At 37.9% G+C, this 26,653-nt stretch overlaps 1 pseudogene; it reads right to left on the bottom strand.

The window, feature by feature from the left end:
- LOC149238943 (ketol-acid reductoisomerase, chloroplastic pseudogene) lies at positions 1 to 26,653 on the bottom strand (annotated as a pseudogene).

The raw sequence follows: 26,653 nt of genomic DNA, 5'->3' as shown, positions 1-26,653 counted from the left end.
CTACCATAATTTTGGCTTGACATAGTTAGCATTGGCTATAACTGCTATGTCAATGGTCAGACACAATTTTGCACAAACTTCTATAGCATTGTGTACAGGATCAGAAAGAAGGTTACTTATGAGATCTCTGTGAATGGGTGAGCCTACATCAATGGCCACAAAATCTTGTTGAGTTAAAAATATAGTCAAATCCAGGGGTCCACTTCCTTGACCTAAGCCGTGATTTTGTTGATATATTATAAAACATGAAAGAAACACCCTGTTTATGCATGAAAGGATTTAAATAGTCCACAACTTCAATAACGCTCTCATTAATAATCTCCGAGTATGAATAGTTGAAAATCTCAATTTGCACCATCATCTATGTCACCTAATGATCCAGGTGGATATTGGTGGCCACCCACCAATTACACTCATACCCACACCATTATTACTTTTAGTTTTTCAGTTTCCTTAATTGTAACACAATTTATTATTTTTAGCAATTTTTCGGGTCTTGAACTTTCAGAGTCGTTTTGAGGCCCTAAACGACGTTTTTTGGGAAAATTGAGAGAAACATGGGTGCATGGATTGATGTTATTCTTTCCAAAGTTGTAATCCTCAGATAGATCTTTCTAATGGGGTATTGTGTGCATCAAACAGATATCGTATGCCAAAGTTACGACCCCGGGAAGTTGATGTACCAATTTACCCAAAATGGGGCCAATAGTTTGGCGCTTCATCTCCTAGGGTTAGGTTTTTGGATGTTTAGGGTTTTCCATTGTTTCTCAACAATAAATAGGCCTTCGAGCCTCATTGTAAGATAGTTCAGATGAAAGTAGCCGCCACATCTCTCCTCAGAGATAATCTACCATCACCCGAGCTAGTTTATTTCCATTCTGTTTGTAAGCATATTTCAGTATTTTACATTAATGAAATGAAGTATTATTTCTACTGCATCTCTGTATTTATGGTTATGTCTATAATTTGTTGCATTCTTGTTTAAATACGAATCAGTGGTATCAGAGTGGTCTACACTTTCTCTTTTTTTCTTTGGATGTCCCCAATGAGGTCGGGATATATGGAGTAGGGCTTGAACTGGTTGAATCTTTGCAAGACCAAGCTTGCCCTAACGGCCTCCCATGGCGGATGAAAAGAAAGATGAGGGGGTAGGAGATCCTATCCAAATATTGCTCGAAGAAGTCCTCGAGTGACAAAGGAATGCGATGATGGACAACTTTTCCCAGATCCTTCAGCGGCTAGCCAGGGGCAACACATCTACTTCCAACAGCTACTCTGGAAGCGCCACACCCTTTAAGGTTCAAGTTAACTTTGACATTCCCATATTTGAGGGTCAGATAGATGTAGACGCTGTAGGTAAATGGTTAAATTTTCTTGAAGGGTATTTTTCTGTTCATGATTTTTCCGGCCGGGAAAATATTACTTTCGCTCTTCTCAAAGCCGCCCCCCACGTCAAGGATTAGTGGGAAACCTACTACGAGCAGAAGGATGAAAGTAAAACCTCACTTTTTTCAGTCGCACCCACTTGGAATTCATTTCGGAATACCATTAAGGAGAAGTACTACCATGTCAAAAGCTATGAGGATAAATACATAAAGTGGACCACGCTGCAGCAGGGAAGGGACCAAGACGTGCTAGAGTTTACCAATATTTTTCATACCCTTTGTAGAAAGTTGGGTATCAAGGATTTTGAGTTGCATTTGGTACTCAAATACCGCGATTGCCTACATAGGTACCAGGGAAAATTTTAAGGATGGAAATTTAGCTTAAAGTTTAGAAACCTTGGCGAATCCCACCAGTCCATAATATGAAATCTATAAAATGTTTGGAGATATTTTTGTAAATATATTCAAATTTATAATATTTTTATATAGCCTATATATAAGTTTTTGGTGATTTTTAGGGTAAAATAATTCCATTCTATAAAATTTGGGCGAATCATTTTTACAAAAAAAATGGAAATTAGCGAATCATTTTTTTGGAAAAAGTATAGAAAATTAGCCCATGGGCAAATATTAGCCCCTAAAATTTTCCTTGATAGGTACATCCAGGATGAGATGGAGTTCCTAGACATCTCCTCACTCGGCACGACGTACCGATATGTTGTCAAGATCAAGCAGAAGTTTAAACAAAAGAAGTGAGACTTTGGATTTGTAAATTCGAAGCAAGGGAAAGGTGCCTCCAAACCGCTGAACAAATGACAAAGCCAAGGCGGGGTGACTCGAGACAACCCACCAAAGCCGCAAGAAAAGGACAACACTGCGAAGCCGAAGAAGGACATGGGAAAGTGGTGTGAGTTCCATAAGAACTCCACTCACAACACAAGTGAGTGTCGGGCCAAGCAGCACTAGTGGCCGAGCTAAAGTTTTTAGAATCAGACGCATGTTCAAACTCTGAGTCAGAACCCAATAAGGGGAATGACAAAGGGAAGCATATTAAAGATGCAAAACCCAATGCCATCGTTTCCACCATGAAGCTCCAAAATGAGGAACCCAAAGATCCAGAGGAGGAGCGCCTCTTCCACTCCCAGATGTAGGCAAAGGGCTCCCTGCTACAGTTCATTTTCGACAACAGGAGACAAAAGAACCTCATTTCGACAGAGGTCGTGAAGAGACTGGGCTTACCGACCACATCACATCCACAACCGTGCACCATCGAGTGGCTTCACCAAGGATGGGATCTTCACGTGAGCCAACATTGTTGCCTTCCATACAACATCAAGCCCTTCACAGATGAGGTTTTGTGTGATGTTTCTCCCCTTGATGTTTGTGATGTATTATTAGGCCAACCATACTTGTGGAACTGACATGATTTATATGAGTCAAGGCCTCGTGCTGTTATTGTTACTTTGGGAAATAAGTTGTACAGGCTACCAGAGGTAGCACCGCCTACCACCATCTCTTTGGTTACTACAAAACAATGCAGTAAGATCATTTCCAAAACTGGGAAATTTGTTTTCCTGATGATATGCCCTCAAGGAAAGAAGAAAACGGTGGCCACGACCTTGAGACAGGGCCCCTCCGCACGATAACTACAGATGGACAAGGGCGTGGAGGAGTACAAGGACATCTTCACCTCCCTCGCAAGGGTTCCTCTGCACTATCAAGTCAAGCACTCCATCGATCTGACCCCAGGTGTGCCGCTGCCCAATGGACCAATCTATCGGCACTTTGTTCTGGAGAAAAATGAAATCAAGAGGCATATTCAGGAGCTGCTATAGAATGGTCACATTCTATCAAGTTCATCACCCTGTGGGAGCCTGATCGTATTGGTACAGAAGAAGGATGGGACTTGGAGACTCTGTATTGACTATCAGGCGCTGAACAAGATCACTATCTGGAATAGGTACCCGATCCCATGGATTGATGACCTTCTAGACCAACTGAACGAGGCAAAATATTTCAACAAGATTGATTTGAAGTCAGGATATCACTAGGTACCAATCGAACCCTCCGATGTACGGAAGACTGCCTTCAAAGCCAAGGAGGGCCTTTTCGAATGGTTGGTTATGCCTTTCAGGTTGATGAATGCTCCTGCAACCTTCATGAGGCTAATGGATGACATCTTGCGGCCATTCACCAACTCATTTGTAGTGGTATACTTGGATGACATCCTGATCTTCAACCAGAGTTGGGAAGAGCACCTCCACCACATCCGACGGGTTCTCCAAACACTGCGGCAACACAAGTTATGTGCCAATTTGGAGAAATGCACTTTTGGCATGACCCAAGTTCAGTATCTGGGATACATTATTGATGAACAGGGGGTGCATGTGGATCCATCCAAGATCCAAGTCATTCGGGATTGGCCATCTCTAACCACTCTAACAGAGCTCCGCAACTTTTTGGGTCTTGCCAACTTCTACCGCAGGTTCATGTTGGGATTTTCTCATATCACTTGGCCCTTGAGTCAAGTCACCAAGGGAGGAGCGAAAGAAAAATTATTTTGGTTTGAATCTCAACGGAGGGCATTCATAGAGTTGAAACATCGCCTCTTCTTGGCACCAGTGCTCACATTACCAGACTTGCAACAACCATTTGAGATCGAGACAGATGCCTCTAACTATGCTATTGGGGCAGTCCTTACTCAACACGGGCATCTAGTGGCATATCACAGTGAGACACTTTCAGACACAGTCCAGAAGTATCCCACTTATGACAAAGAGATGTATTGTGCAAGCCTGCTGACAATGGAAGCATTACATTTTGGGGAAGGAAATAGTCATCCACATAGACCACTAACCCTTGCAATTCATATAGATGCAAGGGAAGTTGCAAAATGATTACCATCAGAAGTGGTCCACATACCTGCAACAGTTCCATTTGAATATCAAGTATAAGAACGACAACACCAATAATGTTGCAGATTGCCTCAATCGACCGCCGATCATGGTGTTAACCACCTTGCTCAACTCTTGTGGGAACGAGACTCCTAATTGGCCACCTCTCTACAAAAGCGACCCAAAATTTGGCCACACACACCAAACACTCTTGGAGGGTTAGCATGTTCCATATTTTCACCTCCAGGATGCCCTGTTATGCCACCTGGGTCACCTTCGTGTTCCTTCAAGCGAACGTGCCAAGATGATTTGGGAAGCACACTACAGTTAGGCTATTGGGAATTTCGGGGTTGAGAAAATGGTGGCAATACTGTAAAAGTATTTCTATTGGCTGGATCTTCGACAGGATGTCGGGAATTACATCAGATCCTGCACTACTTGCACCATTGCCAAACTGACCATCAAGAAGCAAGGCCTCTATACTCTGTTGCCTACCCCTAGTCGACCTTGGGAATCCATCTCCATGGATTACATGTCAGGCCTTCCTTCTACTAAGCATGGAAACGATTGTGTTTTTGTGGTCGTCGATAGGTTCTCAAAGATGGCCATTATAGTGGCCTACAAGAAGAATATCACAATAGAAGCCACTGCTAAACTCTTCTTTGAATGAGTGTGGGTACACTTTGGGATCCCACAGTCTATCATCTTAGATCGGGACAACAGGTTCCTCAGTACATTTTGGTCCAGTCTCTGGTCGATGCTGGACACCAAACTCACTAAGTCCAACACCTTCCATCCCAAAATTGATGGCCAGATAGAGGTTTTCAATAGGATGATCGTACACATTATGCGCATGTACAACTCAAAGAATGCACGCACATGGGATGAAAACCTCCCCTATGTTCAGCACAACTATAACCAGGCTCTCCATAGCTTGACTGGCCACAACCATTTTCAGGTGGGCTTGGGATTCCAACCACTATGTCCCATTGATGTGGCCATGCCATTTGCAGCTACTCAGGTAGATTCGACTCATGTCTAGTCTAAAATAGATAAGGCAAACAACTTCATTGAGAACATCCAACATATCTGCCAACAGGTCCACGAAATTCTGGAGAAATCAAATGCCAAGTACAAGTAGCGACATGATCAACATCGGGTGCCAAACAAGTTTAAGGTGGGTGACAAAGTCTGGTTGCATTTGCAAAAGGAACACCTTACCGGAGTCTATCGAAAACTCAAACCACTCTAATACAGTCCTTACACCATTACCAAGGTTGTGGGCGACAATGCATTTGAGCTCAACATTCCCCCATTCCTTGGCCTGCACCCAGCGTTCAATGTGGACTGCCTTTGGCCATACTTTGCACCATTACTAAACACATCCGACATTGCAGAACAACTCACACCAACAGAGTTAAATCCAGATTGCATGGAAAAAGCTGCAACTGATCAAATCATGGACATGCATATCAAGCACACTCACCAACAGAAGATCCAAATGTATCGAGTTGCCAAAGTAGGCCAACTCCTTCACTAGGGCAAGTGGCTCACTAGGGACCAAGTTCAGCAGCAGTTTCCTCATCTCATGGAGGAACTCAACACAATGGGGACCATTGCTTCCTAAGGGGGGAGGAATGATCCAAATGGATATTGGTGTCCACCCACCAATTCCACTTGGACCCACACCATTGTTTCTTTCAGTTTTTTAGTTTCCTTAATTGTAACACAATTTACTATTTTTAGCAGTTTTTCGGGTCCTGAACTTCCGAAGTCGTTTTGAGGACCTAAACGATTTTTTTTCGGAAAACTTGGAGCAAAATAGGTCCATGGTCCAATGCTTCTCATCCTAAAGTTGTAGTCCTTAGGTAGATCTTTCTAACGAGGTATTGTGCGCATCAAACAAAGATCGTATGCCAAAGTTACGACCCCGAGAATTTGATGTACCAATTTACCCAAAACGGGCCCATAGTTTGGCGCTTCATCTCCTAGGGTTAGGTTTTTGGATGTTTAGGGTTTTCCATTGTTTCTCAACAATAAATAGGCCTTCAAGCCTCATTGTAAGACAGTTCAAAGGCATGTAACCGCCACATCTCTCCTCAGAGATAAGCTACCATCACCCGAGCTAGTTTATTTCCACTCCGTTTGTAAGCATATTTTAGTATTTTACATTAATGAAATGAAGTATTATTTCTGCTGCATCTCTGTATTTATGGTTATCTCTATAATTTGTTGCGTTCTTGTTTAAATCCGGATCACCTAAACACCAGAAGCTACATCCTCACAGCACTTGTACAAAACTTCCATGCATGGGGAATATGAAGCATTGTATGATGTCTTAAAATCCTTCCTTTCTTCTTCATTTACAGAATTTTATATAGATATCATTCCCTTTGTTGAGATAGTTTTTTGATACGACCCTAGTTATCCCTTCCGCTGTATTTTTGTAAGTGAGTTTTTCATTCATATCACCCTCAGTATAAATGCTTTAACAATGATTTAACTATACCATGTACAACTCCCAACAAGATTCCACGTTCCCCAAAATATCAATCTTGTACTCATCCTCCAGAGTAGCTACAAATGTAAATGGTGAACCCAAAGAAACTCTCCACTTCAAACTTTGGTTTCCAATATTTGTCTCGGTATCCCTTGGTGTCAAAATCTTCACCAACAGTCAAAATATTATCAAAGAACATTCCATCTTGCACAGTCCAGATCTCAATTCTTATAGCGATAGATGCTTCCAAGCTTGGACAATCCAACACAAAATAATTAACAATTTTGAAGCTTGGATAATATGCCTCAGCAGAGTGTAATTTTAACCTTAAAGTGATTGCACTTAAATTCTCTCTTGGATTTTAACATTGTGATTTGATTTGCAGTATCTTTTCGAGAAGGGATTGAGATTGAGTTAGACCATGATGACTTTGTTAACTAATTCTTCGAGATTGTTATTGTATATTGTATAATATGTAATTAGTTTTACATTCCGTTTTTACGGTTAATAAGTTATCGAGACACAACTGTCTCGTACCTAGATTGCACATGTATAAATAAGTAATTTTATCATTAATATGATGCTTTTTCATTGTGCTCTTTCATTGTGTTCTTTCATTGTGGAGTTTATTTGGGCTTGTACAGTGGTATCAGAGCCCTAGTTGAGTTGTTCCTAAACTCCATGTATTTGAAGTCTATGGTGTAAAGGAGACACAGAGCGTGAAGACTGTGAAGATAGAGTGCAACAGAAGGTTAATCCAGTGGAGCAATGCAGTGGGATGCCCAAACTATTGACTCTCTGTAAGTTTCATATCTTTCAGTCATAATGAAAGACGATTGGAGAAATTGAGTGGCATAATTTTTTTTAACATATCCTTGGAAGTTAGAATACAAATTTCCAATATTGAGTCTAGTACCAATAATTGTTGGATTGTTTGCTAAAAGTATAAGTTCCATGAGGCTTTATTTGCCTTTACTGCATCAAACGGGAGTTTACTTACAATGAAATTTCTGAAAGATATTATTTTCATTTACCGTAGTAAACAAGAGTTTAATGTTAGTAAAATTTATGAAGGATAGTATTTATATTTACTGCAACAAATAAATTTATGAAGGATACTTAAAATGAAGTATATATATTTTGGTGGCTTGAATACAACTTTTAATTGAAGAGTGGTCAATTTTCTGGTGATTTGAAACACATATTTTTTTAAGAAGCCATTGGTAAAATAAAATCTATTTTTGGAGGCTAATAATATTTGAACCTATCTCTTTGCTAGGCTATTTTTGAAACTTACGACTAAACCACAAAGCCAACTTTGTTAAAGCAAGAGGAGAAACGAATTTATATCTTTTCAGAAGTATTGCATATATTTTGAATTTGAAAGTATTTGAAGGATATTTGGCTACATAACAATTATGAAGTCAATAGTTTCCATAGTTGGAGTTGTTCTTGATGGAAAGGAAAATTATCAAGAGTGGTTTAGAAAGCTTAAAAGTGCCCTTGTTTTTAATTATTTGTGGGAAGTTTGTCAAGGCAAGAAGGATAGTGATGGAAAATAAATTGCACCAGATCCAATTGATAACGAGAAGCAGCATGCAATTTGGGAGACAAAAGACAACAAGGCATATGCATTAATAACTGCATTGGTGACAGAAGAGGTAAGTAGATATATCGTTTCTTGTGGTACTGCATTTGAAGCACTAAATAAGTTGAAATAATTGTATGATTCACACTGAGAACCCGAAATTATTCAGTTATTGTTAAAGTTGTTTAATTTGGAGATGAAGGATAATGATCCTCTAAAGGGTGCCTCTGAAATAAAAGCCATTTTTCGTGATATAGAAGCCACTGGAATTAAAGTAGATTTTACAACTTACAACTTTTATAAAAGTCCTTCACCTTGCTTATTCAAACTATTTGGAATCTCTCCAAGCTAGTGGGCAACTAAAAGACACTACATTTGATAAACTAGTAAGAAAAATAGCTGAGAGAGCAAAAGCCTTTGGGAAGAAAGAGGCTCCACCTAACTCTAATGTAGAAAATTTATGCCTTGCACAAAAGGATCAAAAGTCTCATGCTGAAACTTCTAGAGGTGATAAAAGTAGAAGAGGTCGTGGTAGGAGAAATTATACAAAAATAATCAGGGAGACAGACAATAAAATGATAGACAACAAAGGAATTTTAATGATAGATCAACTATCAAATGTTTTAGATGTGGTAAAATTGGTCATACTTATACTAACTTTAAAATTCCTTGGGAGAAAGTGAAAGGAGAGAACAATTAAATGAAAAGAAAGATCAACCACCACCAGATAAGGGAAAATCATCAGAGTCTACACATTACATTGTTGCTCACTGTAATTTTAATATGAATGATGTTTTCAACATTGCATTTTCTTCATGGCGAATTAGTTGGATTTTGGATTCAAGAGACACTTATCATATGACATTTAGGCGAGATTTTTTTTAAACATTCAGTGATGATATTGATGGTGCTATTTACTTCGCTGACAAGTCTCAAATTAAACCATCTGGCATTGGTTCTATTCGTTTGAAGATACCAAATTTTGCAAATTATGTTCTACATTATGTACTTTATATTCCACAATTTCAGCGAAATTTGATGTCTCTTATCCATATTGGGCAGCAGGGGCATTCTATTCATATATTTGATGGAATCATCGAGATAAGAAGATCATCTAATCATGCAGTTGGTATGACCGGTGTGGAAGAAGGTATGCTTTTAAAATTAAATGGTACTTCATCTACTAATTCTCGTGATTTTTTTTTTCTTTTTGCGCAACAAAGTGATATCCTGTCTCCTAGCTTGTTGTGGCATGCTCGATTTGGTCACATCAATTATGGTAGCATCAAAATTATGAAAAATCAAGATATTAAAGGTGTTCTGACAGTTCCAAGAAATATTATACCTTATGATGCTTGTATTATAGGAAAGCAATGTAAACAACCTTTTCATAGTTCTTCTTTCATATCTTCACAAAAGTTAGGTCTCATACATTTAGATTTATGTGGACCTATGCCTGTTGCAACTGCAAATGGAAATAAATATGTGCTAACATTTATTGATGATTACTCGAGAATGTGTTGGTTGTATTTGTTGAATAATAAGTTACAAGTGTTTGATATTTTTAAAATTTTTCATTTGATGATTAAAAATGAAATTCAACAGAATATAGGCATTCTCAAAACTGATAATGGTGGTGAGTACACTTCTCATGTTTTTGAACAATATTTGAAGGACAATGGAATCAAACATAAGACTACCATACCTTATAATCCACAACAAAATGGCATCGCAGAACGTATGAATAGAACTTTGCTTAATATGGTTAGATCTATGATGGTCTTTAAGAATGTTAAGTTGACGTTTTGGGGAGAAGAAGTGTTTTGTGCAACTTATATTCACAATCATTGTCCTTCTTCTGTCATCAATAATAAATATCCTTATGAAATGTGGTATAATCGTCTTCCCGTTGTTCAACATTTTAGAGTCTTTGGTTCTCTATGCTATGCATTAATTGCTAAACATCAACGCAACAAGTTGGGTGCTAGGAGTCGTAAATGTATTTTCTTGGGATATTCTGCTACTTCCAGAGCTTATAGATTGTATGATGAGGAGAATGAGAAGTTCATTCTTTCCAAAGATGTTATTTTTCTTGAATCAGATAAAAGTAATTCCGCTGTTGATAAGCAACTGGCTAATTTGGAGAAATTTGCATCTAAGATGTTCTATTTTGAATATGATAATGTTGTTCCACACACAGAAGGGGGGGTTCCCATTCTAGATCAGCCTATGGTTCTTCCATATTTGACTCATGAGAATGTTACTACTAAAGAAAATTTGGATGATACTAATGTTTTTGCAGGACCATAAATTTATCTTGAAGAGCTTGTTCTTGAGCCTATTTTTCAAGACGAGTAACCATTACAACCACTTTAGCAACCTTTACACAGATCTACATGTGCTCGAAAAGTTCCAAGCAAGTATGATGATTTGAAACAGGAAAGTCTTCTAAAGATGATTTAGGTAATGTTTCTCATGACTATGAATTAAATCATTGTACAATTTGTGAACCTAATTGCTTTGAAGAAGCTGTTAATTGTGATGAATAGAAGGATGCAATGCAAAAGGAATATGACACACTTATTAAGAATGGAACTTGGAGGTTAGTGGATCCTCCTGCAGGTGTCAAACCCATTGGTTGCAAATGGGTGTATAAGATCAAATACAAAGCAGATGGTTCACTTGATAAATACAAGGAAAGACTTGTAGAAAAAGGCTACGCTCAGAAGGAAGGCGTTGACTACACAGAGACATTTGCTCCTACAACAAAATGGGGCACAATTAGAACTATGTTTTCTCTTGTAGCTCAGAATAGCTAGAAGATACACCATATGGATGTTAAAACAACTTTTTTGAATGGTGATTTGAAGGAGGATGTTTATATGTTTCAGCCTGAAGGTTTTTCTATTAAAGACAAAGAGCAAAAGATATACAAATTGGTTAAGGATTTGTATGGACTGAAACAATAATCTCGTGCATGGTATGAAAAGTTAACTGAACACCTTCTCAAGTTGAATTATAAGTTATTTGATCTGGATGATGCAACTCTTTTTGTTAAGAAAATTGGAAAGTCAGTTGTATATTTGGTTGTGTATGTAGATGATTTGATGATCACAGGAAACAATGATGACTATATAGCGTCCGTTAAAAGAGAATTATTGAAAGTTTTTGACATGACAGATTTGGGTTTATTACATTATTATTTAGGGATTGAAGTTGATCAGAAACCCAAATATATTTTCATTTCTCAGAAAAAGTATATTGGACAAGTAGTAAATATATTTGGGATGTAGGATTGTAATCCCGTCGCTACTCCTATGGAGCATAATTTGAAATTTACTTCCACTGAAGGAAGTAGGTTTGAAGATCCTACGAAGTATAAGCAACTTGTTGGAAGTTTGAATTTTCTAACTACTACTCCACCTAACATAGATTTTGTTGTAGGGATACTTTCCAGGTTCATGCATAAGCCATGTGAAGGTCATTAGAATGCAACAAAGCGAGTGCTCAAGTATTTGAAAGGCACTCGAATATATGGCATTAAATATTCGAAAGTCGTAGATTTCCATCTCACCGGCTATTCAGATTCTAATTTTGATAGAGATAAGGATAATGGAGTCTCTCCTTCTAGTTATTTGATGAGTCTTGGATCAATAGCCATCAGTTGGAGATCACACAACCAATCCGTTCCTGCTGATTCTACCACCAAAGCTGAATATGTTGTAGCAGCTCAAGCTACAAAATAAATCATTTGGCTTCACAAAATACTTGAAGACTTGCAGGAGAAACAAAAGGCTTCAACTCCACTACTCGTCGAAAACTCTTATGCAATTCAGTTTGCCAAGAATCCTAAGTTTCATGATCGAAGAAAGCATATTAACACCAAATATCACTTGATTCGACATTACGTAGAGACCAAAGTTATTCATCTGACACATTGTCCTACTTCAGAGTAGATCACAGACATATTTACAAAGCCATTGGGACGTGAAAAGTTTGAAAAGTTCAGAATGTTACTCGACATTTTAGATGTCCCTTCATATTAAAGGGGGAATGTTAACTAATCCTTCGAGATTCTTATTGTATATTGTATAATATGTAATTAGTTTGACATTCCGTTTTTACGGTTAATAAGTTACCGAGACACAATTGTCTCGTACCTAGATTGCACATGTATAAATAAGTAATTTGATCATTAATATGACGCTTTTTCATTGTGATATTTCATTGTGGAGTTTATTTGGGCTTGTACATATTGTCTTCAAATTACATGGTCCATTGATCTCTTAATTTTGCTCGCCCCATCACCATCTATGTTGAATATCCAAAGATGCCCCTTAGAAAATATATGGCCTTATTGGTCAACTCTATGCCATGGGTAGGTGCTCGTTTGAATAATGTTGTTTTGTTTATTCTTTTTTACAATAATGATCTAATGACTAAGATGTCCTGTATTGTCCAACCTAATGACTAAGACGTCCTGTATTGACTATTAACTAAGAAATCCTGTATTGTTGATCCAATGACTAAGATGTTCTAATGAATAAGGCGTTTTGTATTGACCACAAACTAAGACATCCTGTATTGTCGGACCCAATGACTAAGACATTTTGTAGACCACCACAGACTCGAGTGAAAATGACTATCAATATTTGTCGAGCTATAGCTTCATTAATGCACTAGGGCAGTATATTCCAGCTATTGGTTAACAAGATATGCCAACCATTAGATATAACCAAGTACAAAATCCAATAAGTGGCATACACTACCCCAGTGCGTTAATGGAACTATAACTCCACAAATATTAGTTGCCAATGAAAACTCCCTAGATTGTCTACTCCCTGTACCATAATGAATGTCTTCAAATTACATGGTCCATCGATCTCTTTATTTCGCTTACCCCATCACCATCTGTGTTGCACATTCAAAGATACCACTTAGAAAATCTATAATGTTATTGGTTAACTCTATGTTATGGAGCAGGTGGAAGGTGGTCATCTCTAAGCTTAATCTCATCATTATAACCAAACTTTTGCAAAATTGTTCGGGTGTTTTCAAGCCATCCTTTTTCAATAAAAATGCACGAAGAAAGAAATCCTATCAATGTGAAGCCATGTTCATTGACGCCTTCTAGAAGCTTTTATGAAACAACTTCATTCACCCCAATAATTTCTGAAGGCTGAAGAGAAGAATTAAAGCATTTAATCTGAAAATCATTTAGCCCAACATCACTAAGAGCTCCATCTCTATCATGATCGCATAGAATGAGGATTCTCTTCAATGCCCCTACACAATGAGGCTTTAGTGTTTGGGCTTCTTGATCAAATAAAGGTGTTGTCGGATGGAGAACTACCTTTTGAGCATAGTAAAATACTTCTATAATCTGAATCTGCTTCAATGCCAAACAATCTATACATTTCTCAATCTCTTGAAACTAATGCATGATGTGTGTCATTACTTGCTCCAAACTTAGTTATAGATCATCTCAAAGATCTAATTTATAACCAATCATAATGATTGGTACTTTTTAATTATGAGAGATGAAGTTTTGGTAGCCAGTAGGAAGACAACTGCTCAAGTGTGATAGGTTGGTCACATGGGTATGTTAAAACAATTGCATATTGCTTCATGAATTATGCTCCTAGCTTGTTTCAATCCTCATATTTGGATGATGTATCAATATCTTCCTTTAAGTGGTAGTGTGAAAATGACCTTAATTCTGATGTAGAATCTGCAAGCCCCTCCACCATGCCATCCTCAATAGGAAATCCCCCTGCATCCCTGTTTATGAGGTTTCTTCCCCACATCATTATCTTTCTCCACCATATCAACTCCAAAAATATTGATAATCTTTCCATCTTAACCACACGAAACCTTGAATTTCAGAAGAGTTCTGTGTTTATTTTCATATGAAACTATATTCAGACATGCAACCGTCATGAACTCATGAACATCTTCTTGCCTTCCATATCCAATACTTCCACTCATCTTGGGGATATGGAAAAGTATTCCTAATGGTGAAAATGGTTCTTCCCTTTGCTTACCCCACCAAACATGATGTTGAAACTCGCATAAAAACATCAATCATTCCTTCACATGGTTTGATTCTTTTAGGATTCACCAATATGCCATTAGTACTTAGTATTCTAGTTTGTGGCCTTGATTCCAATGCTAGGTTTTCCATTCCAATGAGTTGTTCCCTTGATTTTGACCTATGTCGACAAAGAGATGCCTGAATGGCCTCCATGCAACAAACAAGTTTTCATTTAAGCATAGTCTAAAGAGACCACAAATTAGCTTGGAAAATAATATAAATTTCGGCAAGATCATGATAATATTTGGCAGAAATTTTTGAAAATTTGGGTTACAACTATCAAACTTCAGGATTTTGGGTGCCTGAAGGGTTCTTGATGGTGCTGAATCCATTTCCACCATCAAAAAAATGATTCAAACACTCCAACATTTTGATTTTTTGAAATTTTTTTAACCGGATTCTGGCAGGAAATCTGTTTTCCGGGTGAATTTGTGGCGTCGATAGACAATGGCTTCCCTTTACACTCCAAACAATATGCGTAAGCCACATTATTCACACACATATCAAGAGATGGAGGGATGAAATTTCACATATTGATTGGATTCTGATGAGGATCTTGATGTCTTGCTATTATATTGACTACTAGGGTACATCGTGAGACAAACAAGACTTCCTGTCAAGACAATAATTCATTAATGGACTGCATTGGGATATATTTAGGCCATTTTAAAGAGATAATCTAAGTAATGCAACATAAATTATTATGAAATTTATGAAAAGAACGGGAACTTAAGAATTTTAAATATACAGGGTGGAATTTTGGGAGCTATCGTAGGGCTACAACACCACCAAAAAGTTAAGATTGAATGTGCATGCTCTCATAAAGTTATGTACAATCCCCAAGAAACTAATATACTCATCTTTTTCTCAATTAATTCAAATATGGGTAAGTAAAACATAAATAAAAAGGTCTAGCTTCTCTAGCTACCCCCTCTCGGGGTATCATAGACCATATGCTTTTGTCCTTGTCCATAAAGAAAAAGGTTTGTAGATAGTGATATATTTTATTAATCATATTTGAAATCATTACAAAGCCAAATTCTTTAGACTTCCATCATATACAACATACATTATTAAATCGGGGATCAAAACCTAGGGTATGCAAGCCTCTTCCTCTTGTATTTTCACTGTAAGCACCTCTTCCTCTTGTAATTTCAATGTGATTACCTCTTTGAAGATGTTTTTTTTTAATGAAGAAACTTGTGATTTGGATTTTTCTTATTCATTAATCCATCATGGTCTTCTCATCACCATGATTCTATCATCATACCAAACTCTCCCTACCATGTCTCCTATAGTCTGTTAATTTCCAAAAGTGTCCTCAGTCACATAATTTTATTTTATTGATGAGAAACAAATCATTATATAATAGGTGAGAATCGTGTATATATATATATATATATATATATATATATATATCATTTCTCTAGTGTCATCTCGACATACAATGTGTCATTACTAAGATAAAGATACAACAAGGCCAATCTATTTCATAGGGAATACATAGCTTCTAGAATAACTTTATTATTCTAGAAAAAATACCTATTTAAAACAACTTGATTATTCTAAGAAAAATTACTTATCTAGATATACTTTAGGATTATTATGCTAGCATTAAACAAATCAATCGACTTTAACCTATAGTTGAGAACCTATTTCACAACATTATACCTTGTATTTTATAATTATTTTTTGAAGTCATTTGACTAGATAATTTACACCATCTTAGTGTTGAAATAATGCAACAAATTAATTTTATCTATATATTTTTTTAATTAATTCACTAAACCGTTTTGTGTTGTCATTACTAGAATCAAAACACTTTATTATTTTAGGCTATATCATCATTAAAATAAATGCAACTACTTCATTTCTCTTAGACATATTAAACATATAACATTAGCATATATTGTATTAATGCAAACATCAATGGACTATAATGTGTTATGTGATAATATACAACTTGCAAAAAAAATATGTTGACAAAAAAAATGTTTTTTCCTTTCATTTATTTGAGTAATTGGGTTATTTTCTAGGCTCGAGCATTGCACAGATTTTCTCCATTCCCTTGAGCATCTGCATCAACATTTGAGGGATTTAGATCAAAGGATGAAGCGAATTGAAAAACTTCTCCGCAGACCCCCCCTTGATGGGGAGAACCATTGGGGATAATAAAGAGCTCATCCAAGCCATTGTTTCGTATTTAGACCCCTCTGTCTAGTTTTATCATGTCTATTTTTTATGTGTCCTTTGTTTCAATCACTTTTCTCGAGAGTTGCTTATGCCAGAGTTTTTATGTTAAATTTTGTCTCTTCATGTACCCAGTTATCTCTCTCCTCTCTACTAATTTTGTCTCTCCATGTACTCAAATATCTCTCTCCTCTCTACTAAGAGCAAATTTTTCCATTTGGTCGGATTTTCTTACTAAGAAATGACTTAAATATTTCAACATATTTTATTGGTAATACATTTCACCTATGAAAAAATAATTATTTTCTAAAATCAATGAAATAGAATGTGATCTTTAAATCAATTCATTAGAATAATTTTATTTATTTATAAAAAGTTTTTATTTAATTTTTGTTGTTATTTGTTAATATAATCCTTTTAAATAAAAATATCATTACTATATATATATATATATTTATTTATTTATATATATTTATATATATATATTTATATTTTTACATCTTTATCTTTATATTTATATTTATATTTATATTTATTTTAATAATTTGATTTTTTCCTTAATAAATAAATGCAAATTTTACCTAATAAAAAAGATCTTGTCTTATTCCGACATGATCATGTAATTTATAACTTATTATCAAAAAAAAATTCATTTAAAAATATTTTTTCTCACTAGACATGATGCTTTAATTTATGACTTATTATCGAAACAAAAGAATTCTCTTAAAATTTTAGATACCCTTTAAAAATAATTCTCATTAAAAGTTTAGATACTCTTTAAGATTTCATGATTACCATTTTCAATAACATAATTATAATTTTTAAAAATGTTTATATTTTAAAAACTATAATTTCAAAACTTTAAAATTTGCATAATTACAATTTTTAATGTAAAGTTAGGTGACGAGAATATATTTTTAATTACTTATCATAAATTGCTCATTTATATCAACATAGATTGTTTCTTAGAATCAAAATCCATAGGAAATGGATTTAAAAAAAAATATCTTCATTATCTTTATTTTTTTATATATTTATTTATTTATTCATGTCATATTTATTTTTTCTCTGTGGGTAAGATTGCATAATTCTGGCATCCAAAAGTCTTAGAAGGAATCGGTAACCTGTTAGGGAGATACATTAAGATGGACTCAGAAAGAACAAAAGAAGCAATATATACTTTTGCCTGAATTTGCGTAGAGGTAGACCTCAACAAAGGGCTTCCTAATCGTATCCTTCTAACACACAACAACTAGTGTTGGACTTAGTTCTTAGATTATGAGAATACAACATTTAGATGTCGCTCTTGTCTACAAACTGGTCATTTACAAAACGCATGTCCTTTGAAAAAGAAATATCCTAGAAAGAGAAAGAAACCAGTCAAGAAGCCTAAGGGATGGCAATTCCCAGCCCAACAACCTGATGAAGAAGAGGAAGAGGATCCCATAATTGAGGATAACTCAAATCCACAAGCTCCCCCAACAAGCGAAGGAATCAATAAGGAAGGAATGGTGGCAGCAAGGTTGCACAATCCAGATGTAGAATGAAATCTTGATCAAGAGAAGGATAAGGAAATGAAAGGATCAAAACACCCTTTTTCCTCTGAGAGCTCAAACTCAGATAAAGAACATCCAAGGAAAACAACAGACAACCAACAAATCATTATAACGTCCACTCATGATGAAGGAGATGGCTAAAAGTAGAAAAGAAGAAGGGTAGAAAAAGGTGACTAAACATCTTTTCTTAGTCCTAGTTTCTTTCTTTCTGGTTGGTTTTGGATTTTCAGGCATGAGCTATTGATTGACCATGTATTTTTATTTTTAATATTTTTTGTTTTATTTTTTGGGGCATTAATTGAAATGCAGATCTAAAGGAATGCCTACAAACATCTGCAAAATGTAATTTTGTTCCTTGATTCTTAGGTTGAATAAAATTTTACGATTTTTCATTGGGAAAAAAAATGTTACATTTTTTTTAATTATTTCATTCAAAGAAAATATAATAATAATAATTATTAAAAAATGATGATAAACTATATTCATAATTTTTTAAAGAAATAGGTAAAAGGATTATATTAATAAAGATGAGATTCAACCCAAAAATGTTACAATTCTTTTGAGAACAAGAGCTATCAAAATTCTTCGAAGATTTGGGCTAGAAGACATAGGATCAACCCAAATATTTACAAGACACCTCCTCGATACAATATATTTAATCTTGTTCCAACTGAAATCCTTCCAGAAGAATCCTAGGATCCATATATATTTGCAACCCATTCTCAGCTTATACTCATATTAGCTTTGAATGACTTCTTTGGAGAATTACTTTTCATGTTTCTTCCGACTTGAGTCCAACCCAAGTTTTCTATAGAGTTTAACACATCTCCATTCTTTGAATGACCTTTGCTAGAAACTACAGTCTTTTGACCTAAAGAAGGGTCTTCCACATCAACCAGATCGTCCTAAGAGGGGGCCTTTTCAATTTGTTCTAGAGAAGCACACTCTGAGGTTTTGAATTTTGTAGCAATATTCTTTCCCTTGTCCATTGTTAGATGAACAACCCTGAAACTATTTTTTTCAAAAGGATTCTCTGGAGAAACATTTGCATTACTATCTTTTATTGTGGTGTCGGTGATCTGATAATCACCCTATGAGTGACCTCAGTTATAGATTTATTAAACAAAAAGGTATTACAGACCCATGTGCTGGTGTGTGTGTGTTCTGTGTTATTGAAACAACGGATCGATCAGATTGCCAATACACAGAAAATAAATGGAAAGACAGTAGAGAAATACAGTAAGCAACACAAAGACACAAGCAGTTTTTAATAAGGAGTTCACCCTATTCTCCAGGGCTACGTCTCCGGTCCAGCTTCAGTGGTGGCCTTGTTTTATTGTGTCTTTCAGCAGAGAAATTACAATGCAGGGACTCAATATGAGTTCTCCTGAAGCAGATTTTGCTTGGTAGGGTGGTTCTTGGATTCCCCAAGCAAGACTCTTGTTCTTCCTACCAGCTCTGTGACCCTTGGTCTACAGTGGAAAGAGCCAACTATGATGCTCAATCCGGACAGATTCCTCTATGGGAAGGCTTGATTCTTCAAGCTCTCTGGTGCTCGATGCTGCCTGTGGTCAGCTCGGCCCTTTGTCTCCTCTGCTTGGCTTTACTACTCTCCGTGCTTAGTCCTCCTCTCAGGGTTCACTGTTCACTGTCTCTCTTGGTCGCTTGGACTCTTCACTCTCTCTGAATCTCTATTCAACTATCTTTGTTCATGGCTTTAGCCATTCGATCTCCATGCCTGTTCGGTTCCTCTCCCGCCTGCGTCGATTCGCCTACCGCCTGCGTGCTTGGAGTTCCCTGTTCAGCGTCAGCATGAACGCTCGGGAAGTAGCCATGTGTCTCCATCCGAACAACACCAGCCTGTTCATCGATTCGTTTCTTCGGTTATGTCGTGGATACGTTCTTTCTCCATTGTAGCAGTCAACGGATTCCAAATCCCCTTAAATCGGAGTGTAATTCCCTGTTGATTCTGCCTCTTTCTATCGGGTGCAATCTCAGTCGTCTGATCTGGGCTCCTCCAGATCCAACGTCATACGCACGTCGAGCGCGGTTGAATTGCTTGACCGATAACGCGTGATCACGGTGGTTTTTCTCTCACCTCCGCTGCCACGCATCGACCGTTGAGTGGGATTGCTCCGCTCTCCTCCAAAACCTCTTACCGTCCAAGGGTGCCCCGATCAAACCACCAGTTTCTAGGTCGTGGGTCCCATCTTCGTACGTTGGCGCTTTTCGTTTCTCCGTCTGTAGTTCTCTGGCTCCCAATGTGACCAAGGGCTTAAGGCCCCTCCATTTCGGCCCTGTTTTCCTAGCTAATCGCGCATCGAAAATCAGCTCCTTTTCCCATTCCGGGGCTCCCAGGGGCTACATCGACCTCTTGCATAGTCTCCATGGGCCTCGGTCAGCGCACTTTGACCGAGGTCCTCGTCGTTCCGCGCCAGCTGCCATGGCCACTGGTTCAGGGTGTTTTCAATTGCTGGTTTGGATTCTTCAAGTATTTGTTTCATCCCGATAAAGTCAGGGTTCTTTGACAGTCGTTTATGGATCCGATTCAGATCACGACCTCCCTATCGAAAAGCTTTTGGACAACCAAAAGTTGGTTTTCTTCAAGCATCGACTAAGTGAGGAAACTGTTGTCTCACTTGTCCAATCTCAATCCACTTCGCACTGCTCAGCTTCGAACCTTTAAGCCCAATCCTGAGGTATTCCACCTGTCCACTGCGCGTCGTCCTTACCTTCCTGTCCAACACTGTATCTTCCTGCAACTCATTAAGATATTCAGGTAGCAGGTCATCAACAGAAGGTAATTGACTCTGCTCTTCAGGGTCCTCAATCATTGAAGGGTCAAACAACCTCAAGCAATCTACGTTCACGACTAAGTAGATGTGCATGTAAGCTGGTAGATCAAGGCGAAAAGCATTTTCACCAATCTTCTCAAGTATCCTGAAGGGTCCATCCCTAATAGGTTTTAGCTTCTTATCTTCACCTTGCATCCTGTTCTTGCTGATATACAGCTAGACTTGGTCTCCAACTTGAAAACTATGCTCCATCCGATGCTTATCATGCCTAGCCTTGTACTTGGACTGGCTCTTTTCCAGCTGTTCCTATACTGCCTGGTGGATCTCCTGGATCTGTTTAATGAACCTAGTTGCCTTGTCCACATCACTGTGTCCATCAACCATGGTATCTTTACCAAAGACAAAATCCAAGGGAGACCTTGGTATGAAACCAAAAAAGGTCTCAAAAGGAGATCTCTGGCTAGAAGAGTGTTCGGCTCTGTTGTAATCATGCTGCACATAACACAAGTGTTCATCCCAAAGCTTAGGGTGTTTGCTGCAATATCCTCTTAGTAACTGGATCACTGTCCTATTAACTACTTCTATCTGGCCATCTGTTCGTGGATGAAAAGCTGTGCTTTTCTTTAATTTGGTGTCCATTAGTTCCCACAGACTGGACCAAAACTTTCCCACAAATCGGGTGTCTCGATTAGATATAATAGAAGTGGGTAATCCAAAATGAACCCATACATGTTCAAAGAATAATTTTGCAGTTTGTTCAGCTGTAATCTGTTTACTACAGGGTATCAAAATACACATTTTGCTAAACCTGTCCACAACAACATATAGATAATCATGACCTTTCCTAGATTTAGGCAGTCCTCCAACAAAATCCATGGAAATGCTTTCCCAAGGGTGAGAAGGAACTGGCAATGGAGTGTACAAGCCTAGTTTTCTGTTGCTGGGCTTGCTTTTAGCACACATAGCACACCCCTTTACATATCTAGAAACTGTCTCACTCATTCTCGGCCAATAGCAGAACCTTTGCAGTTGTGCAACTGTTTTACTTACCCCAAAGTGACCTGATATCAGAGAAGTGTGTGCTTCCCTAATTATCTTTGCTCTCTCAGTTTGTGGAATGCAGACCACAATGATATAAGAGTCGGTCCTTCACATGATAATCCAATTCTTCTACTCTTTTGACTTGACTCAAAGTTGCATATACATCTTTAAAGTCCATATCCCGAGCATACTGTTCTATGTAGCTTTCATGCAGCACAAAATTATGCTTAAGTATGGTAGATGCATTTATAATGGGTCTAGATAACATGTCTGCAACCTTGTTATGTATGCCCTTCTTATATCTAATGACTAAATGAAACTGTTGTAGAAAACCCATCCATCTGTAATGTCTTGACTGTTGCAACTTAGTTTGGGAGTGTAGATATTGAAGTGGCTGATGATCAGTATGTATTACTGTTTCTTTTCCCATTAAGTAATGTTTCCACTTTTTCACACTCTGAACTAATGCATACAATTCCTTATCATATGTAGGATAGTTGACTACTGTAGGATTAAAAGTCTCAGAATGATAACATATGGGTTTACCGTGCTATGTCAACACTGCTCCCATGGCATAGTCACTGGCATCAGTTTGGATCTCAAATGGTCTTTGTAGATCTGACAGTGCTAGTACAGGTGTTGTACTAATTCTTTCTTTCAAGGTGTCGAAGGCTTTCTGCTGTTTGCCTCCCCACTGAAACACCTTGTTCAATCCTGTCAAAGCATGTAAGGGAGTTGCAATTGAGGAAAAATTTGAAATGAAATTCGTCCAATATTGTGCTGCTCCTAAGAAGCTTCTCACTTCTGTAGCAGACTTGGGTTTATGCCAGTTTACAATGACTGCCACTTTAGAGGGATCTATTTTCAATTCACCTCCCCCTACTATGTGACCCAAATAATTTAGAGAGGTTTTGCCAAATTCACATTTGGAGAGTTTAACATAAAGTTTTTCTCTTTTCAAAACATCTAATGTCTGCTTAACATGATTTAAATGTTCTTCCCACGTTTTACTAAAAATAGAATGTCATCCAGATACACAATAACAAAATCATCAAGAAAAGGTCTGAGTACATCATTCATTATTCTCATGAAAGTAGCAGGGGCATTGGTCAAGCCAAAAGGCATAACTAGCCATTCATACAATCCCTCCTTTGTTTTGAAAGCAGTCTTCCATGCATCTTGCTCTGCAACTCTGACCTGATGGTATCCACTATGCAAATCCAGCTTGGTGAAATAAATAGCTTCCTTCAGTTGATCTAAAAGATCATCTATGCGAGGAAGGGGATAACGATTTTTTATTGTTATCTTATTCAGTGCTTGATAATCAATGCACATTCTCCACGAGCCATCTTTCTTTCTCACCAAAATGATTGGTGACCCACATGGTGATGTGCTAGGCCTGATGAACCCTTTCTTGAGCAACTCCTGCACCTGCTTCTTGATTTCAACATTTTCTAAAGTAGATAACCTGTACATCCCAATGTTAGGCAAAGGAACATCTTGCTGCAAAATAATATCATGTACTATTCCCTTTTTGGGTGGCAGACCTTGAGGTTCTTGAAACAAGACATCATACTTTGAAACAATCTTTTCTATATCAGCTTGTTGATCAAAATTACAACCCTCAAATACATTGGTTTTATCAATTTTCTTTTCCTTTACAACCAATAGTAAGAACTGTTTGCATGAATTTATCATTCTTTTCATCTGTCCTAAGTTTATGAGAGTATAACTATTCTTGAGCTTATGAGCTCTTACAAACTATTTGATTCCATCTTTAAAAAGTAGATACTTGTTCTCGGCTCTATAGAAAATAGTCTTTCTATCATACAAGTAAGGACTTCCTAAAACAATTCCACACCCAAAGGAATTACATCTAACTCAACCTCATCTACAAATGCTGACCCAAAAGAAAACTTGAGTTTGCACTGTCTAGTCACTTGTAGTTGTGCTTTATCATTCAACCATCCTAATGGGTATGGCTTCTTATGAGGTGTAGTTGCCAATCCAAATTTATTTACAATTGCTTCATAAACCAGATTTACTTGTGAGCCACTATCAAACAAAGTATCAATCTTTTGATTTTTGGAAACAACTCGAATATGGAAAAGGTCATGCATTTTTCTCTCATGTTCTTCATCAATAACAGATTGAGCAGAATTACTAGTAGATGCTTCAGAATTCTTACCTTTTATACCTGTGGCTGCAATGATTGTTTCATCTCCCGAGTCTGACCCCAGATCTTTCTGAATAGCTGCAAAATCTTCTTCTTCTTGCCCTCAGAATTCTTAGGTCTTAGCTCTGGATGTAGAATCCAACAGTGCTCATCATCATGCCCCTCCTTTTTAAAGTGAGTGCATGAGGCTTTTCCTTTCTGTGCAGTGTTAGCCTTCCTTGCTTTCCACTTCTGCTTTCTTTTCTCCTTGCTCTTGCTTACAGTGGGTTGGGATGGTCCCCCAACTTCTGGATTTCCATTCTTTCCTCTAGCTTCTAGATGAGTAGCTTGTACAGATACCTCATCTATACTAGTGAGATTAAACATGAGGATGGTATGCCTCATGTAGCTATGTAGACCACCAATGTACTTCAAAAGAGTTTCTGGTGAGTCTAATGAAATACCCAACATCAATGCTCTCTTTCAGAACTCTTGAGTATACCCTTGTACACTTTTCCCTTTCAACTGCCGAAGAGTTTGCCAACTCATCATGGCTTGTTGCATGTAGGCCAATGGATAGAACTGCTTTTTGATTGCAGTAACAAATTCACTCCAGACAGAGATGGTCTTACCATGCTTCCTCATATCAGCTTGGGTTCTGCCTTCCCACCAAACCAAGGCAGTGCCCCCTAGGCGAAGGCTTGCCAGCTGAATCTTGATCTTGTCTGAGTCTATATTTTGTACTCTGTAATACACATCAATTTTTCTAATCCAATTGTCCAACTTTTCAGCATTTAGCTCTCCATCATATATAGGCAAATCAAATTTAACATCTAACCTAATCAAATATGCCTTCTTATTATGCACAGGGCTACTAGGAGGTGTAGGGAAGCTTTCTTCTTTCCCCTTTCCTTTGGAGTGGTCATGAGAATGAGACTCATCTTCTTCTTTATTGCTTAGAGCCTGATGAATCTTCACCCTTATGCTTTATAAAGTCCCTATACATTTCTTCTACCATAGACTTTATAGCTAGGAAACTTTCTATGAATTGAGGGTTTGGCCCTATAGAACCTTCCTCTGACATTGTCTTCCAAGAATAGACTCTCCCAATTTCAGGATTAGTTTCCACCAACTCTCCTTCTCCTAATTTGAGCTTTGATCTAGTGAGCATTCACAGCTAAACCAACACAAGCTTGTCTAACCTTACAGCCTAGAGCTCTGATACCATTTGATCTGATAATCACCCTATGAGTGACCTCAGTTATAGATTTATTAAACAAAAAGGTATTACAGACCCATGTGCTAGTGTGTGTGTTCTGTGTTATTGAAACAACGGATCGATCAGTTTGCCAATACACAGAAAATAAATGGAAAGATAGCAGAGGAATATAGTAAGCAACACAAAGACACAAGAAGTTTTTAATAAGGAGTTAACCCTATTCTCCAGGGCTACGTCTCCTGTCCAGCTTCAGTGGTGGCCTTGTTTTATTGTGTCTTTCAGCAGAGAAATTACAATGCAGGGACTCAATATGAGTTCTCCTGAAGCAGATTTTGCTTGGCAGGGTGGTTCTTGGATTCCCCAAGCCACTCGGAGTACACATACTCTTGTTCTTCCTACCAGCTTTGTGACCCTTGGTCTACAGTGGAAAGAGCCAACTATGATGCTCAATCTGGATAAATTCCTCTATGGGAAGGCTTGATTCTTCAAGCTCTCTGGTGCTCGATGCTGCCTGCGGTCAGCTCAGCCCATTGTCTCCTCTGCTTGGCTTTACTGCTCTCCGTGCTTAGTCCTCCTCTCAGGGTTCACTGTTCACTGTCTCTCTTGGTCGCTTGGACTCTTCGCTCTCTCTGAATCTTTATTCAACTGTCTTTGTTCATGGCTTTAGCCATTCGATCTCCATGCCTGTTCAGTTCCTCTCCTGCCTACGTCGATTCGCCTACCGCCTGCGTGCTTGGAGTTCCCTTTTCGACGTCAGCATGAACGCTTGGCAAGTAGCCACGTGTCTCCATCGGAACAACACCAGGTTGTTCCTCGATTCGTTTCTTCGGTTATGTCATGGATACGTTCTTTCTCCATTGTGGCAGTCAACGGATTCCAAATCCCCTTAAATCGCAGTGTAATTCCCTGTCGATTCCGCCTCTTTTTATCGGGCACAATCTCAATCGTCCGATCTGGGCTCCTCCAGATCCAATGACATACGCACGTCGAGCGCGGTTGACTTGCTCGACCGATAACGTGCGATCATGGCGGTTTTTCTCTCACCTCCGCTGCCATGCATCGATCGCTGAGTGGGATTGCTCCGCTCTCCTCCAAAACCTCTTACCATCCAAGGGTGCCCCGATCAAACCGCCGGTTTCCAGGTCATGGGTCCCACCTTCGTACGTTGGTGCTTTTCGTTTCTCCGCCTGCGGTTCTCCGTCTCCCAATGTGACCAAGGGCATAAGGCCCCTCCAT

This window comes from Pinus tabuliformis, chromosome 8, assembly GCF_031772625.1.
Source record: "Pinus tabuliformis cultivar Carrire ecotype Pingquan chromosome 8, CPIR1, whole genome shotgun sequence".
NCBI classification, from domain to species: Eukaryota; Viridiplantae; Streptophyta; class Pinopsida; order Pinales; family Pinaceae; genus Pinus; species Pinus tabuliformis.
Note: the sequence above shows the minus strand (reverse complement) of the source record. Positions and strands in the feature narration are given on the sequence as shown.